Below are 19,270 nucleotides of genomic sequence, written 5' to 3'. Positions count from 1 at the left end.
AGATGTGGTATATATATACAATGGAGTATTACTCGGCAATAAAAAAAAAATGAAATCTTGCCATTTGCAACTACGTGGATGGAACTGGAGGGTATTACACTAAGTGAAAGTAGTCAGAGAAAGACAAAAGTCATATGACTTCACTCATATGAGGACTTTAAGAGACAAAACAGATGAACATAAGGGAAGGGAAACAAAAATAATATAAAAACAGGGAAGGGGGCAAAACAGAGGAGACTCATAAATATGGAGAACAAACTGAGGGTTACTGGCGGGATTGTGGGAAGGGAGATGGGCTAAATGGGTAAGGGGCACTAAGGAATCTCCTGAAATCACTGTTGCACTATATGCTAACTAATTTGGATGTAAATTTAAAAAAAAATTAAAAATAAAATTAAAAAAAAAAGAACATAGCACTCAATAAATAGTAGCTATTAAAAAAAAGAAATAACAACTAAAAAACAAATACAAACATGGATAATATTTTGAACAGGTCTTTCAAAAAGAGAATACTCAAATGGCTAATAAATATTTTTTTATTAAAAAAAACAAAAACCAAAAAAAACCAAAACAAAAAAAATTTAGATTTTTCTACACAGCTAATGTTTATTTTATTTCTCCTCTCATCAAAGCATACTATTATCATTAGCCACTGATGTTAGAACATTTGAACAAGTCAATATTTTTATTGAGTCAACATTTTCAAATAGAAAAAACATTGTAAGGTGTCATCCCCTGAATAATGATTTCTTTATCGTATATAAATAATTATTGTCTTTGCACACAGTGAGTAGAAGGCAGTTACCTCCATTTTCTTCAAACTAGACAGGTTTGTGCTTGTTTTATTATTTTTGCTTTTCCTTCAGAAATAGCACATTTAAAACATTAGGAATATTATCTTGATTTCTCATGTTTTTTTGAATCCTTAGAGACTCTACTCCCATTTATATATCATTTAGTGTTCTTTTTGTACTAACATACCATTGCATTTGAAAAACATCACTGTCTTTCTATTAAAGAATTAGGTACATAAACTTTTCTTGATCAACGTTCCCTCCATGGGACCTGGGTTATATTCAGAATATATCAGGGTTGTCTTCAACATGTCCATTTCACTTCTCAAGAAATATGTGGATTCTGAAAGCAAAGTGCTTCTAGAAGGCTGGAGATCCTGTTTAGGACTTATGAATTTCACCCGGATTTCCCATTCCCTGTCTTTTAATTCATGGGCTTTCATTCAGGGAAGAAACAACGGATCATCTTCAGTAGCAGAATTTCATCAAATGCTTGGGAAAAATGGAGGTTTTGGTCATCCTTTTTGTCCAGAAAAGAAAAGAAAAGAAAAAGAAAAAGAAAAGGAAAAGAAAAGAAAATAGCGAACTATGAACCAGGGCAGGGAGAGCCTCTGTTCAACCCAGAGGTGCCTGTCACTGCCCTGAGTGAGCTTCAGGGAACAAGACCATCGTACAATGAATTTATCCACCAGGGGATGGTATTTATCCACCAGGGGATGGTATTTATCCACCCCGTGTGTCCACAGAGGTCCAGAGCTCCACTGCTCCAATGCTGGGTTACCCACATCACAGAAACAAACCTCCCTCTGCTGGACCCTCACTCAACTCGCCCAAAGAAAGCAACCTGTTTCCTGCCCTTAACCGGACTAGGGTTCTGACCAGTTCACTAGGTGAAGTATCAAACCAGAAATGGGGAATTAAGGAGTTTAATCATCTTTTTTTTTTACTTTTATTTTTATTTATTTATTTCTTTTTTCCTTTTTTTTTAATATATGAAATTTATTGTCAAATTGATTTCCATACAACACCGAGTGCTCATCCCAAAAGATGGCCTCTTCAATACCCATCATCTCCCCTCCCCTCCCTCCCACCCCCCATCAACCCTCAGTTTGTTCTCAGTTTTTAAGAGGTTAGAGTGGGAGAGAGCCAAAGCATAAGAGACTCTTAAAAACGGAGTTTAATCATCTTTAAGTTGAAAGCCTTGCAGACAGCCTCATGTCATTAAAAACAAAACAAAACAAAAAGGTCTGAATCCTGTGGATCCAACCTCAGTAATAACCAGCGGCTGGGACAGTTGGCAGAAGACAGTCTTCCCTCTGCGTTCCAGATGGAGGTTAACCTTACCTCTGTTAGCATGTACTCCGCCTTAGCTGAATCATTCAATCCCCAAACAGTTATTAATTCAAAAGAGACAAGGATTCTTAACTCTCTGTTTGAATAAAGAATCCAGCAAGACTGTGGATTTTACTTTATCTTTTGAATAATAGGAAAAAAGAAAATTTCAAAGCTCTTCCATAAAAATAAGGCTCACAAGTATTTATATCTTTGGCAAAGCAGATATATGAATTTAAGCATTACAGCCAGGGCTAATATTATTAAAACAACCAATCAAAAGCCCATACTTTAAGGGAATATGTTCCAAACCATAGGATGACTTTTACCTAACGCAGTTCTGCGACTCTTTGTAGGAGAGATTGGGAGAAATACATTCCAATCAGGCGAGCATACAGTCAAGCAGCTGACACAGGCTTTCCCCTACTGAAAGTCCCACTCAGAGAGAAAGGTCTTGCTAAGTGAAGGTAATTTATAATAGGGGACAGTCTGCCATGCTGCTCCGAGAAAACAGTTATTTACTGTAAGGAAAAAAAAATTCAAATCAAGACAATGGAACTATTCATCACAGAAAATGTATTTTTAAAAAAAGCCTTGTGTTGTATTTAGGTTTCAGGAAAACTAGGAATCACCAAGATTTATCCTTAGAAAGAGGAACATGTGAAATTGCTTATTCTCATTATCAGGAGTGCATTACACTGATTTTGAGAGTTACTGTAATTTTCACAATAACCATTGCTCTATTTCTTTAATTATTCAAAACAAGATTTGTCAAATTATAAAATTAAATTCATCATAAAAAGGTACTAATCTATATTTCAGAATAGATAGAACAATATAGTGAAATGTTTAAATGCAGAAACAGATCTAACATCATATGGAAACTTGATTTAGGATGAATTTGATGTCTTAGCTCAGTAGAAAAAGAAAGGTGTATTTAAAAAAATTTTTTTTACATTTATTCATTTTTGAGAGACAGTGCACAAGTGGGGGAGGGGCAGAGAGAGAGGGAGACACAGAATTCGAAGCAGGCTCCAGGCTCTAAAGTGTCAGCACAGAGCCCCACGCGGGGCTTGAACCCACGAACCGTGAGATCATGACCTGAGGCGAAGTCAGTCGCTCAACCGACTGAGCCACCCAGGCACCCCAAGACTAGGTGTATTTTATAAAAATGAGGCCAGCATAAATGCATATTGTTCTGGAAGAAAAAAAAGATAACTGCATACATCATTTACATAAGTAAAATCCAGGTAGATGAAGTATCTACCATTTAAATATGCATATATCATTTTATTTTTTTTTGTGAAAGCATACATATATCTGATAAGAATTGAGAATAGCAATTGAATAAACTTGAACAATACTAGAAAACCAAAAATTCTAAAGAAAAATATTTGATTAGCTTTGAAATTACATATGGCAAAGTCACTATAAATGTACGCTAGAGAGAATATATTCGCAACCAATATAATAGATAAAAAATTAATATCTAACATAAAATTAACTCTATAACTAAAAAGGAAAGCACTCAAACAAGAAATTGGATAAGCCAACAAATAGGCAGTTACAGAGGAAAAGTTCCTTATAGCCAATAGCAATATGAAAAGAAGTTCAATCTCATATGTGTTCAAAGATGTGCAGATAAAAACTATAAGTTGATTTGCATTAATCAGCCTGGCAAAATTTGAAGCATTCAGAGTTAAAAAGATTTTGGTAAAGCGAACTTACACATCAGTGACAGAAGTGTCAGTTTCAACAATTAGATAGTAATCTGGCAGTATATGATCACATTTAAATACATTTAATATTTAACCTAGAAATCTTACTTTTATGATCTATGTCCTATAAAAAAGATATATATATATTAAATTATAAAATCATATATACACAGGAGTGCCTGGGTGGCCCAGTTGGTTAAGCATCGGGCTCTTGAATTCAGCTCAGGTCATGATCTCATGGTTCAGGAGTTTGAGCCCTGGGTTAGGCTCTGTGCCGACAGCTCAGAGCCTGGAGCCTGCTTTGGATTCTCTCTCCCTCCATCTCTGCCTCTCCCTTGCTCATGTTCTCCCTTTCAACCTCTCTCTCTTTCTCTTAAAATAAGTAAGTAAATAAATAAATAAATAAAACTTTAAAACAACAAAAAACATATATACACATATAATCACATAGTAATGTACTTAAAAATACTTTCATTGTGGACAATAACTAGAGAAATAATAAAGGAAGTTGTTTCTGGTTTGAAAATTGTCTTGAATATATAGTATGACAATAGTTACAGAATTTCAGGCAGAATTGATGGAGAAATGCATCCATAGAGGCTTATTCTGAAAAAAAAATTTTTTTTTAATTCCAAGACAGAAAGTAGCTCTATATAATAGCTTTTATTAGCCTGTTTACCAATGTGAAAGAGAAAACTAGGTTCTTTTTTTTTTTTTCAACGTTTATTTATTTTTTGGGACAGAGAGAGACAGAGCATGAACGGGGGAGGGGCAGAGAGAGAGGGAGACACAGAATCGGAAACAGGCTCCAGGCTCTGAGCCATCAGCCCAGAGCCTGACGCGGGGCTCGAAGTCACGGACTGCGAGATCGTGACCTGGCTGAAGTCGGACGCTTAACCGACTGCGCCACCCAGGCGCCCCGAGAAAACTAGGTTCTAAACACAACTGACCATCTTCTGTTATTCAGTCCCAGAGATTTGAGGTAGTAATATGGCATCTGGAAATTACCTGGAACCTTTACATGTGTCAAGCTTTGGTATTAATTACGTATTAAAAATTTAAACCAGCATATTAAAATATCAAAGAAAATTATCACATTGTATTAACCAATGTATATGTCCCTTTCTATAAGCAATTATTAGAGGATGAAGGGTTTTTCCTTCTTGTAAACAGGCAAGTGAACTTTGATCTCTTATGGTTCTATCTCCCTCTAGTGGTAGAAATGTATTTCAAATATTTGCACAATAAGTAAGGTCATCGTCCCACCATGAAACATCAGAAGTGTCGCATACATAGGAATTACTGCGGCTGTTACTGTGTACGTGTCATCAGGGAGGAAATAATATTTTCTACTGTGTGACAACTTTATTTAAATTTTACTTTATTTGAATTAGTAGCGTCAAGTTTTAAAATGGTAACAAGATCCTTTTCTATAAAGTCTAAAATTCTAATATAAAAACATATTCTCAGGTCGGTCTCAACCTAAATTGTAGAGCTGAGGTTATTCACATGTACATATAGCTCTCAGACTTTCTTTTTTTTTTTTTAATTTTTTTTTTCAACGTTTATTTATTTTTGGGACAGAGAGAGAGCATGACCGGGGGAGGGGCAGAGAGAGAGGGAGACACAGAATCGGAAGCAGGCTCCAGGCTCTGAGCCATCAGCCTAGAGCCCGACGCGGGGCTCGAACTCACGGACCGCGAGATCGTGACCTGGCTGAAGTCGGACGCTTAACCGACTGTGCCACCCAGGCGCCCCTCTCAGACTTTCTTAAAAATAAAAAGCTTTCAGTATAAAATGTAGATACCTTTGTAATGACTCTCCTTCATTTACTAAGTGAATCTTTCTGAGCCTTCATTTCTTTATCTGTATCTCCAATCCTTCCTGCATTGATGCCCAGGATCTCACTCAACACCTCCCACAACTTTGTCAGGAAGACAGGAAAGGTGTTTAATGTCTTTGTCTTATGATGAAGGAAATGTGGTGTCAAAAGATCTTATAGTTTATCCAAACTCAGTAAACAAATGTCAGAGATGGAAATGTACCATAGATTTCCTGATTCAAAATTCAGCGCTTTTTATAAGACCTCCCCTCACTTGCAATTATGATAATGAAGGGAGCTAATATTTGCACAAAGGCTTAAGTCCAATAGGAATACGTCATTATAAAATTACATAATAAAGAGAACAATGAGGTTTCCGAATGTGAGAAAGTAATGGGGAGATAAGAGAAGAATACTTCATAAAACTATATACATCAGGGGCACCTGGGTGGCTCAGTCGGTTAAGCATCCGACTTGGGCTCAGGTCATGATCTCACTGTCCGTGAGTTTGAGCCCTGCGTCGGGCTGTGTGCTGACAGCTCAGAGCCTGGAGCTTGCTTCGGATTCTGTGTCTCCCTCTCTCTGACCCTCCCCCCTTCATGTTCTGTCTTTCTCTGTCTCAAAAATAAATAAATGTTAAAAAACATTTTTTTAAATAAAAGAAAAGTATATACATCAGGCTGAATTGAACTTCCCGTCAAAATGAAAAATATCCAGAAATCTGGGAGGCTTTATATACATACAAGTATATATTACTCTACCTCCCCACACTTTTTCTACACCTTCTTCTTAAAACACCATGGGAGTGAATTACTGTCAAGTTAAGATTTCTGCCATGGATTAGAAGAGCGACAAGGAGATGCTACATAGTCCAACAAACATTTGGTTATAATGGCAAAAAGAGAGAAAGAAACAGGCTGAGCGTATAGATTTGTTGGTTGTATTTATAAGGCGCCAGCAGTATGGAGTGTGCACGTGGGGCTGGAGGGTAGCTGTGAAGACCAGCTCGGATTCTTTCTCTTTAAAAGTTCTTACTTCTCCTGTTCCTATGCTTCCCTTTCCTGTTTCATTCTGTTCCCATCAAAGCAGTTGTGGCCTGGGTAAAACAGTGAGACAATGGGAAAGGAAGAGAGACAAAGTTGGGTCACACCTTCCGTGATCCCGTCAAGGTTCTCCAACATCTGAACAAGTAGCCCCAAGCCCATCTGAAGGCCCACTGTACTTAGGAACCTGCCATACAGATTTGTAAAAAAAAAAAGCATATTCAGAACATATACTCTCCGTGGAAGAGTAACTGAATTGTAACCTCATTTTCTCTTAACTTCTGCCACTGCCCCCCCCCCCCACCTCATGCCCTCCTTTAAACCATAATGAGAAGCAAAACCCAAAGATCTCATCTCAAGCTCGGTCTTCCCTCTCAGACGGTACTGAACACAGAGAGCGACTAGAATTCCTCATGCTTCTCATAATTCAACCAGACTCACTCAAAATTAATCACAGACTCTTACTTTAGAATAAATAGGAGGCCTGAAGGGGAGTGTGGAAACTTAAACTTTCTTCCTTCTTATCACGGGGAATAAGTAAGTACAAACTGGTCCATATCTATTTTCCTGCCTCTGGACAGGTTCCATTATGTCGGAACAAGTTACTTCCCAACCGGAAGTCAATACCTTAGTCAATTACCTTAGTCAATTACCTAAGTCAATTACCTTAACTGTCTTTCACAGGTGAGCCAACTCTGAGCATGTTCTCCAGCCCAGCAGAGCTTTTGGGTTGTTCTGAAAAAAACAAAACAAAACAAAACAAAACATTAGTTTTGGTGTCAGGAAATAAGATGGCAGGGCCAGCTGTCACTGACTTGTATGATCATCTGTCTTTCAGGACCTTAAGGCCCTCTCCTGCAAATTAAGCGAGTTAAACTGAAGAATAGCAAAGGTTTCTTCTAGAACTGGTAGACTGACTCTACAGTCTAATCAAGAGCTGGAAATTAATCCTTAGCCTTTCGTTCAAAAGTCCCTAGTACTAGAATGACTCAATTCTCTGGGCAATCTCTGCAGAAGAACCTGCTGTAAAAATAACTGAAACAAGTTGATGTAAGTTCTTCTGAGAAAGGATCCCTCCTTTCCTTTAGTTTAACATTCTGTCAGCAGAGTTAATTTTTTGCCTTACAAGTGCCAAAAGGATAGACTCAACTCCACGGACATCTCTACCTGCATCTGGAGAATAACCATTATCATTGCTGGTTTCCTTCTTTCTTTTTTTTTTTCACATTAAAGAAAGCTTATTTATTTATTTTCAGAGAGAGAGAGAGAGAGAGAGAGGAGGAGAGAGAATCCCAGGCAGGCTCTGCATTGTCAGCACAGAACCTGACTCTTGATCTCACAAACAGTGGTATCATGACCTGAGCTGAAACCAAGAGCCAAACACTTAACCGATGGAGCCACACATGTGCTCACCTTCTTTCTCAGTAAACTTTAATTTAAATTTTAAGATGTCCTGATACTCACAGATGTTTGGGTACTTTTAGCTTTTTTCAACATACAGCTTGAGTTTTTTCTTTATGATTTCCTCTAGAAGCCCTCTCTGAAGGAGGGGTTGCCCTTGGGATGGAACACTGTCCTCAGTTTGGCAATAAGATCTGTTAAGTCTGTTCTGCTCAGTGTTGAGCCCGCTTTGTTCCTAAAACGTGTCCTCACCCCTCGCTATGCCCTTCCAGGGATCTTGGATCCTTTTGGAAAGAGGCTTTCCTAAGATCCTGATGTAGGAAGCAGGCAAGCAAATAAATGATTCCCCGGCTGTGCTTCTCGGGTTTTTCATATTAGTGTCATGCCCCCATTCTCTCTGTGCCTGCCTCTCCTTAGAAAAGTCTTCCGAGGGAATATCTAGAGTCCCAAGTTTTCCAAATGATTCATTTCTTTGCAAAAGCAACAAGAAGTTCCTCCTCCTTCGGGAAGTCTGGGGCAATCCAGTTGCGTAAATCCCTAACTGAGGGTCTCTTGGGGATTTTCTAAAACTGAGGAGGAATGGGGTGCCTCCAACTACTCCTAAAGTCCTTGGCTGGGAGGTCAACTGGAGGCTCTTCTAGTCCCCACTCCATACATCTGTCCAGGAAGCACCGCCCCTTGTGGAGCTATAAGCAGCAAGTGTAAGGGGGTTTCAGAGCATCTTCCTGGCAGAAGGAGCCCTTGCACCCTCATCTCACTCTGCTCTGGCTCCAGATCCCAAGGCTGTCCCTGGGTGGTTGAGTAACAGACTCCCAAGAGAGAAAGTGCCACCACTCACTCCTTCCAGACCCCCTTGGGAAGGCTTGGTTTCTTACACTGTTTGCTAGACATTTATTAGGCATTCTCTCTGCATCTTCATATAGCTAAATTATTTAACGACACCAACAAAATTTAAAAGGATTGAATTCGGGGCACCTGGGTGGTTCAGTTGGTTAAGTGTCCGACTTGGGTTCAGGTCACAATCACAGATTGTGAGTTTGAGCCCCGTGTCGAGCTCTGCGCTGACAGCTCAGAGCCTGGAGCCTGCTTCGGATTCTGTGTCTCCCCCTCTCTCCCTGCCTCTCCCCTGCTCATGCTCTCTCTCTCTCTCTCTCTCTCTCTCTCAAAAATAAATATTTAAGAAATAAATAAAAACAAATAAAAAATAAAAGGATTGGATCCATTTTGTCACTTCCTGCTTTAGCTAATTGAAGCATTGCTTCTTTGAAGAATTATATTTATTGAGCTTTTTTCTAATGCTGTATTTTCTTATCAGATTAATAGAGAAAATAAAAAATAGCTACCGGTTGAGGGGTTGTCTACCTATTTCAACATTCAACAGTTATCTTCAGTCAAATAAAAAGGATGAAATTTTGTCTTAAGTTTCATTTTAGAGAAGTTGAACTTAACGAACACAAGTTCTTAATAAAGTTTCAGAACTTTTCCTTCTGTTCTTTTCAACAGATACTTACTCAGCAATGTGTTAGGCTAGTGCTGTATCAGGAGTCCGGGAGTATAGAAACTAAAATAACACACTCTGGGGGCGCCTGGGTGGCGCAGTCGGTTAAGCATCCGACTTCAGCCAGGTCACAATCTTGCGGTCTGTGAGTTCGAGCCCCACGTCAGGCTCTGGGCTGATGGCTCGAAGCCTGGAGCCTGTTTCTGATTCTGTGTCTCCCTCTCTCTCTGCCCCTCCCCCGTTCATGCTCTGTCTCTCTCTGTCCCAAAAATAAATAAACGTTGAAAAAAAAATTAAAAAAAATAAATAAAGTAAAATAACACACTCTGTGCTACATACATATTTTATAATCAAACAATGAATTCACCACTAGCATCTAAATTGTCTTTGGAATGAAGCATGGGATAAAAAGTACATTCATTAAAAGTTAAAGAGGATCAAAATTAGAAAGGCATTTCAGTATAGGGGGAGGGGCCGAGATGGCCGAGCAGCATGGAAGGTTTTTTTTTGCCTCTCTCATCCCTGAAATGCAGCCAGATCAACACCAAGCCATCTTGCACACCTAGAAAACTGAGCTGAGGGTTAACACAACAATCTGCACAACTTCAACCACAGAACTCAGCAGGTAGGTGGCATGGAGAGGTGAACTGGGGGAGAGAGAAGCCACAGAGGGTAGGGAGCTGTTTTTGCTTGTGGAAAAAGGTTGGAGAGAGGGGGGAGGGTACAGGAAAAGCACCCCCCATGAAAGCAACTGGAGAGAAAGAGAAAGAGTGGAAACACCCACAATGGATTGAACAAGAAAGGGAGAAATGAGAAGAGAGTACCTAAATACCATTTAGAGTACCATTAAGACTCTATAAACTGGGGAGCACAGAGTCTGAAACTCTGCAGCTTGATACTAGGTGGAGATCTGGTGGGGAGGGTGAATCCCCAGGAGCAGACAGTGAGGTCTGAGGGGTCCTCGGGCCACATGGGCAGATGCAGTTCCCCTGCTGGGAGGACATTTGGTAGAGGCTGTGTGGCATCCCTACAGGCAAAAGTCCCAGCAGAACCTGGAGAACAACCACGTTCACTGATATTGGAACAAGGACATTAAGGATGAAGCCTGGTGCCAGATATGTGTTGTGATTTACCATAATTCCTGAAATGCTGCTGCTACACCATTGTGTGAATTTTTTTTGGGGTGAGCTGGCACCCAGCCGCAGTCTCTGGGCATCTGCAGCAGCCCAGTTGTGTGAATGTTCCTAGGGGAGGCGTGGGCATCCAGCCATTGCTGGATGAGACCCTCCCCCAGAGGGTCTGAGCATGTCAAAGCCACGAGGCCTCAGAAGTAAGGAGTTGGGAAAGACAGTCCCATCTGAGATAAAACTCGGGAGGAAGGTGCCACTTGGCAGGCTGATGGCTTGGCCACAGACAGTGTAGAAGCATGGAGTGGATGGAAGCCAGAGACAAAGGAGGGGTGGCTTGACTGCTGGTGGGCGAGAGCACAGAGTTCTGATACTAGAGACTGAGTAGCTGGGTAACACCATTTTCACCTCTCCTGAGCATGCGCATACATGTGTCATACTGATCCACATCAGTAAACTAAGTAGCGTCATCTAGTGGAGAATGGGGCCATTACACCAAGCCCCGTTCAACTGGGGCAACGGTGCTCTAGAGGAACACTACAAGTCTCTGCCTGCTTAGTTACAGACTATAAAGTGCCTCATAATTTGACTTCTAGGGGAAACTGGATGTAATTTCAATCGTATTTCATTCTGTTAGCTGGTCCACCTATTCAATTTTTTTTCTTTGTCTTTTCTTTCCTTATTCTTGAATACAGAGAAAATTTTGTTTTTATTTTCCAATTTTATAAAAACGTTTTTATTTAAATTTTTCTACTATATTTTTTACTTAAAAAATTTTTTTTAATTCTATTTTACTTCCTTCATTTTATTGTATTGTATTCATTTTTTTTTAATTTTCAAAGGTTTTCCCTTTTTTTCCCTTTTTATTCTTTTTTCTTTTCCTCTTTTCTGTATTCTGTCAAGCTTTTGTCAACAACCAGAACAAAATACACCTAGGATCTGGCATCCTTTATTTGATTTTTTTGTGTGTTGTTTTAAATTTTTATTTATTTATTTATTTATTTATTTACTTATTTATTTATTATTTATTTATCATTTAATTCTTTGTCTTCCTTCAAAATGATGAAACAGGAATTCACCCTAAAAGAAACAACAGGAAGAAAGGACAGCCAGGGACTTAATCAACACAGATACAAGCAAGATGTCTGAACCAGAATTTAGAACCATGATAATAATACTAGTTGGGGGTTGAAAAAAGCATAGAATCCCTTTCTGAAGAGATAAGAGATGTAAAATCTAGTCAGGATGAAATTTAAAATGCTATAACTGAGATGCAATCTCGAATGGCTGACACAGTGCAAGGATGGAAGAAGCAGAGCAGTGAATGAGTGATATAGAGAACAAACTTATGGAGAATAATGAAGGAGAAAAAAAAGAGGGAAACTAAGGCGAAAGAGCACAATATAATAATTAGAGAACTCAGTGACTCATTAAAAAGGAATAACATCCGAATCATAAGGGTCCCAGAAGATGAAGAGAGGGAAAAAGGGGTAGAAGGTTTATGTGAGCAAATCATAGCAGAAAATTTTCCTAACCTGTGGAAAGACACAGACCTCAAAATCCAGGAAGCACAGAGAACTCCCATTGGATTAAACAAAAACCAACCATCAACAAGGCATATCATAGTCAAATTCACAAAATCCTCAGACAAGGAAAGAATCATGAAAGCAGCAAGGGAGAAAAGGTCATTAATCTACAAGGGCAGACAGATTAAGTTCACAGCAGACCTATCAACAGAAACTTGGCAGGCCAGAAAGGAGTGGCATGATATATTCAATGTGCTGGATTGGAAAAATATGCAGCCAAGAATTCTTTATCCAGCAAGGCTGTCATTCAAAATAGAAGGAGAGATAAAAAGTTTCCCAGACAAACAAAAACTGAAGGAGTTCGTGAACACTAAGCCAGTCTTGCAAGAAATTTTAAGGGGGGCTCTCTAAGGAGAGAAAAGACAAAAAAAACCCAAAACAAAACAAACAAACAAAGAAACAAAACCAAAAAAGACTAGAAAGAACCAGAGAACACCACCAGTAACTTCAACTCTACAAGCAACACAATAGCAGTAAATTCATATCTTTCAGTACTAACTCTAAATGTCAGTGAACTAAATGCTCCATTCAAAAGACATAGGGTAACAGAATGGATAAGAAAACAAGATCCATCTATATGCTGTTTACAAGAGACCTATTTTAGACCTAAAAATACCTTCAGATTGAAAGTAAGGGGATGGAGAACCATCTATCATGGTAATGGCCACCAAAAGAAAGCTGAAGTAGCCATACTTATATCAGACAATCAGATTTTAAAATAAAGACTGCAACAGAGATGAAAAAGGGGATTATATCATACTTAAGGGGTCTGTCCACCAAGAAGATCTAACAATTGTAAATATTTATGCTCCAAACCTGAAAGCACCCAACTGTATAAATCAATTAATCACAAACGTAAAGAAACTAATTAAAAATAATACCATAATAGTAGGGGACTTCAATACCCCACTTACAACAATGGACAGATCATCTAAGCAGAAAATCAACAAGGAAACAATGGCTTTGAATGACACACAGGATAGGATGGACCTAACAGATATATTTAAAACACTTCATCCTAAAGCAGCAGAATACACATTCTTCTCAAGTGCACATAGAACATTCTCCAGAACAGATCACATACTGGGATACAAATCAGCCCCTCAACAAGTACAAAATGATTGAGATCATACCGTACGTATTTACAGGCTACAATGCTATGAAACTCAAAATCAACCACAAGAAAAACTTTGGAAAAACAACAAATACTTGGACACTAAGGAGCATCCTACTAAAGAATGAATGGGCTAACCAAGAAGTTAAAAAGGAAATTAAAAAGTACATGGAAGCCAATAAAAATGTCAACACCACAGCCCAAAACCTCTTGGACGCAGCAAAGGCAGTCATAAAACGGAAGTATATAGCAATCCAGGCCTTCCTCAAGAAGGGAGAAAGTTCTCAGATACACCACCTAACCTTATGCCTCAAGGAGCTGGAAAAAGAAAGCAAATAAAACCCCAAAGCAGCAGAATATAGGAAATAATAAAGATTAGAGCAGAAATTAATACTATTGAAACAAAAAAACAACCCACAAAAAAGCAAAAACAAAACAAAACGAACAGTAGAACATATCAGTGAAACCAGGAGCTGGTTCTTTGAAAGAATTAACAAATTGATAAACCGCTAGCCAGTTTGATCAAAAACGAAAAGGAAAAGACCCAAATAAATAAAATCAAGAATGAAAGAGGAAAGATCACAACCAACACCGCTGAAATATAAACAATAATAAGAGAATATTATGAGCAATTACATTCCAATAAATTGGGCAATCTGGAAGAAATGGACAAATTCTTAGAAACATACAAATGATCAAAACTGAAACAAGGAGAAATAGAAAACTTGAACATACCAATAACCAGTAAAGAAATTTTATTAGGAACAAAAAATCTCCCAAAAAACGAAAGTCCAGGGCTGGATGGCTTTTCAGGAGAATTGTACCAAACACTTAAAGAAGACTTAACACCCATTCTTTTGAAGCTGTTCCAAAAAAGAGAAATGGAAGGAAAACTTCCAAACTCATTCCATGAAGCCAGCATTACCTTGATTCCAAAACCAGACAAAGACGCCACTAAAAAGAACTACAGACCAATTTCTCTGATGACCATGGGTGCAAAAATCCTCAACAAGGTACTAGCCAACTGGATCCAACAATACATTAAAAGAATTACTCACCACGACCAAGTGGGATTTATATCTGGGATGTAGGGTTGGTTCAATATCTGCAAAACAATCAATGTGATACATCACATTAATAAAAGAAAGGACAAGAACCACAAGATCCTCTCAATAGATGCAGAGAAAATGTTTGACAAAATACAGTATCCCTTCTTGATAAAAACCCTCAAGAAAGTAGGGATAGAAGGCTCATATCTCAAGGTCATAAAAGCCATATATGAAAGACCCACCACTAATACCATCCTCAATGGGTAAAAACTGAGAGCTTTCCCCCTAAGGTCAGGAACACGACAGGGATGTCCACTCTCACCATTATTATTCAACATAGTATTGGAAGTCTTAGCCTCAGCAATCAGACAACACAAAGGAATAAAAGGCATCCGAATCAGCAAGGAGGAAGTCAAACTTTCACTCTTCACAGACAACATGATACTCTTTATGGAAAACCCAAAAGATTGCACCAAAAAACCTGCTAGAACTGATGCATGAATTCAGCAAAGTCTGAGGGTATAAAATCGATGCACAGAAATTGGTTGCATTTCTATACACCAATAATAAAGCAACAGAAAGAGAAATCAAGAATCAATCCCATTTACAATTGCACCAAACCCATAAAATACCATGAAGAAAACTAACCAAAGAGGTGAAAAATCTATACACTGAAAACTATAGAAAGCTTATGAAAGAAATGGAAGAGGACACAAAAAAAATGAAAAAGTATTCCATGCTCATGGATTTTATGAACAAATGTTGTTAAAATGTCAATACTACCCAAGGAAATCTACATATTCAATGCAATCCCTATCAAAATAACATCAGCATTCTTCACGGAGCTAGAACAAAGAATCCTAAAATTGGTACAATACCAGAAAAGACCCCAAATAGCCAAAGCAATCCTGAAAAAGAAAATCAAAGCTGGAGGCATCACAATCCCGGACTTCAAGATGCAAATAGAAATACCATACAACCCAACAATCGCTCTACTAGTTATTTATCCAAAGGATACAGGTGTGCTGTTTCAAAGGGGCGCATGCACCCCAATGCTTATAGCAGCAGTATAGACAATAGTCAAAGTATGGAAAGAGTCCAAATGTCCATCGATGGATGAATGGATAAAGAAGATGTGGTATATATACACAGCGGAGTATTCCTCGGCAATCAAAAAGAATGAAATCTTGCCATTTGCAACTACATGGATGGAACTACAGGGTATTATGCTCAGTGAAATTAGTCAGAGAAAGACAAATATATGATTTCATTCGTATGAGGACTTTAAGAAACAAAACAGATGAACATAAGGAAAGAGAAGCAAAAATAACATAAAAACAAGGAGGGGAACAAAATATAAGAGACTCTTAAATACGGAGAACAAACTGAGAGTTGCTGGAGGGGTTGTGGGTGGGGGATGGGCTAAATGAGCAAAGGGCACTAAGGAAGACACTTGTTGGGATGAGCACTGAGCACTTGTTGGGATGAGCATATATATCGGATGAATCACTGGAATCTTCTCCTGAAACCATTATTGCACTATCAGCTAACTAACTTGGATGCAAATACATACATACATACAAACAATAAAAAGTGAAAGAGTATGATTCTAGAAAATATCTGACTTGAGAGGCAGTACCATGGAGCTCTTAAGACTACACATTCTTCAAGGCAGGATGGTAAACAAGACTGGCTTTTGAAGCTTCCCATCCCAAGCAAAGGCTTAGAAAAACTGGATACAGGGGTGCCTGGGTAGCTCAGTTGGTTAAGCGTCCAACTTTGGCTTAGGTCACGATCTCACGGTTTGGAAGTTCGAACCCCCATCGGCTCACTGCCATCAGCACAGAGCCCACTTCAGATCCTCTGTCCCCCTCTCCTTCTCTGCCCCGCCCCTGCTCTCTCTCTGTCAAAAATAAATAAAACATAGGGGCATCTGGGTGGCCCAGTGGATTAAGCATCCAACTTTGGCCCAGGTCATGATCTCAGGGTTTGTGAATTCAAGCCCCGCGTCAGGCTGTGCGCTGACAGCACAGAGCCTGGAGCCCACTTTGAGTTCTGTGTCTCCCCCTCTCTCTCTGCCGCTCCCCTGCCCCTGCTCATATTCTGCCTCTCAAAAATAAGTAAACATTAAAAAATTTAACAGAAAAAGAAATAAAACATTGAAAAAAACTGGATACAATAAACTCACATTTCATTTTTTAAACAGACAGCTGAGCTTGAAATTGAGACTAGGAAATCCCCAGATTGAAGAAACAAATAGAATATTCAAAATCAATGCGGTGAGCAAGAGCTAAACCCAGTGACCTGTGGAAGAGCCAGAATGGAGTAAATCCCTATGGGAACCATGGTTTTAACACATACGAACACAGACTTGAGTCTGAAGTCCCAGGCAACATTGCCACGTAGAAATGGGCCCTTTCGTAAATCTGAGAGCCAGTCCATGAAATGGAAACTAGAATAGCCTGCTAACTAAGCCAGTGAAGCAGTAAGAGGGTGGAGACAAAAGAAGTCAGAAGCCTGCATCTGAACCTTGCTTGGTGTGGTATATGAATTTGCATTATCCTGTCTATGTGGAAAACCCCAATTTATAAATTCTTATAAAAACGAAAACCTTTGGGGCCTTGGCGGACAGAGTCAAGTGTGCTTCTGCCCCACAGAGGATCCTTCGCAAATCAGGACACTTGATTCCTGTAGAAATAGCTCCCGCTGAAGAAGAGTTCCCAGTGAAAACGTGTGTCCCACGAGAGGAGACCAAGGACTGGGGAAGAGGGAGTACAGTGAATTAGGTAAATCACGTCCAGAGAAATACAGATAATAGAAAAATATAAACATGCCTTAAATAAAGGATCTTTACAATGTTCAAAGAGAAGTAAAGAGTGGAAACCACCATGGAAGAACAAAACATAATGAAAAGGAACAGAAAATTTTAAAAAAGGACAAAACAGAAATGCTAAAACTTAAAAAAATACAGTCATTCACACTTCCGTACCCAGTACCAGACTTGCCCCGATACCATAAACAACGAGTAAACTGGATAAAATACAGACTGCGATTTTCGGGCATTAAAGAACGGCCCGAGAGAAAGAGAAACAATTGCTCTGGCTTCTACATGGGCACATATTTTTGGTCGCAACAGCAAAAGGGAAAACCCAAGTGGAACACAGTGGGCTCAGAGACTTGAAGAGACGGAGATCGGTGTTTGGGGAGTCTGGAGTGGCAGGAGTCGCCGGGCAGAGTGCCAGACAGAAGACAGCCACACGCAGAAGGAGCTCCAGGAATCTGCCAAGGGGTCACCTGCGTGAGACCCTGTACCAGACACAGCACTGGCCTGTGATCCTTGTAAGGAGGGACACAGAAAAGGTGAGCTGCACCGCAGGAACAGCTGGGTACCTGGAGACGGTCACCAAGCCGTAGCACCAGGAGCCCACAGTCTCACCGAGCTGACAGGCAGACGCTGGAGTTTGGTGGGTGCAAGGTGACTCGAATTGCAGGGCTGAGTATCACAGAGAAGACAAGCCGCACAGAAAGCAACAGAGGGATACGCTCAAGTAGTTGGCGAAGTACTAGCTACACACATATGAGAATTCTCCTGAAGCCAGAGAAACAAGCACCAGGTGGACAAAGGCAGAAAATTCTTGAAGCCCAGCAAGCCTAGGAACAATTTGTTTCCCACTGGCAAAGGTAGAAAGACCTCAACACATGACGCATCAGGTAGAAACCTAAAAGGCTATTCATTGCTTCACCGCAGAAGCTAAATTAACTCTAAAGGCTCTTCTGAACCCACTTAATAAAACTTAAGAACAGAAAACCACAAATTAGATGCTTTTTTAAAGTATTCTTTGTATTGTGGTAAAATACGCATAGCATAAAATTTACCATATTAGTCACATCTAAGTATACAATCCAGCAGCATTAAGTATCTTCACCATGTGGGGCAACCTTCACCACTACCCGTCTCCAGAACTTTTTCATCATCCCAAACTGAAATGCTGTCCTCATTAAACAATAACTTCCTATCCACCCCCCCCCCACCCTCCAGCCCTTGGTGACCTCTGTTCTACTTTCTGTCTCTATAAAGTTGCCTATTTTAGGTACCTCATATAAGTGGGATCACACAGCATATGTCCTTTTGTGTCTGGCTTATTACACTTAGCATAATGTCTTCTAGGGTCATCCACGTTGTGGCATGAATCAGAATTCCATTCCATTTTAAGGCTGCATTCTAGGCTATTGTATGTATATATCACTTCCTAAAAATTTGTTTTCTGTTGATGGACCTTTCGGTTGTTTCCTCATTTGGGCTTTTGTGAATAATGCTGAAACGAACATGGGTGTACAAGTACCTGTTGTAGTCCTTGCTTTAAATTCCTTTGGGATTTAAATCCCAAAAATGGGATTGCTGGATCATATGCTAATTCCATGTCTAACTTTTTGAGGAACTGTCAAACTGTTTTCCATGGCGGCTGCACCATTTTACATTTTATCAGTAGTGCATTAGGGTTCCATTTTCTCCACGTTCTTTTTTTAAACCTCTTAAGACAATTTAATAATTAATTTCATTAATTTCATGAAATTCTTTTTTCCCAGCTGGCCGAAAATTCCTCTTCACTCCTTCCTGTGCCTTCCGTACCCATCCCAGCACTGTATCAAACTCCAAGGGACAGGGTATTAGGGGCTGAGCCCTTTGGCCCACACAGGTGATCATGAAATGATCTTTCCCATCGTCTAACAGATTCAGGGATGACAGTTTTCTGTTGTTTTCACACTATCTTTGAGACATGAGACA

This window comes from Prionailurus bengalensis, chromosome E4, assembly GCF_016509475.1.
Source record: "Prionailurus bengalensis isolate Pbe53 chromosome E4, Fcat_Pben_1.1_paternal_pri, whole genome shotgun sequence".
Classification (NCBI taxonomy): Eukaryota; Metazoa; Chordata; class Mammalia; order Carnivora; family Felidae; genus Prionailurus; species Prionailurus bengalensis.
This window is presented reverse-complemented; position numbering follows the sequence as displayed.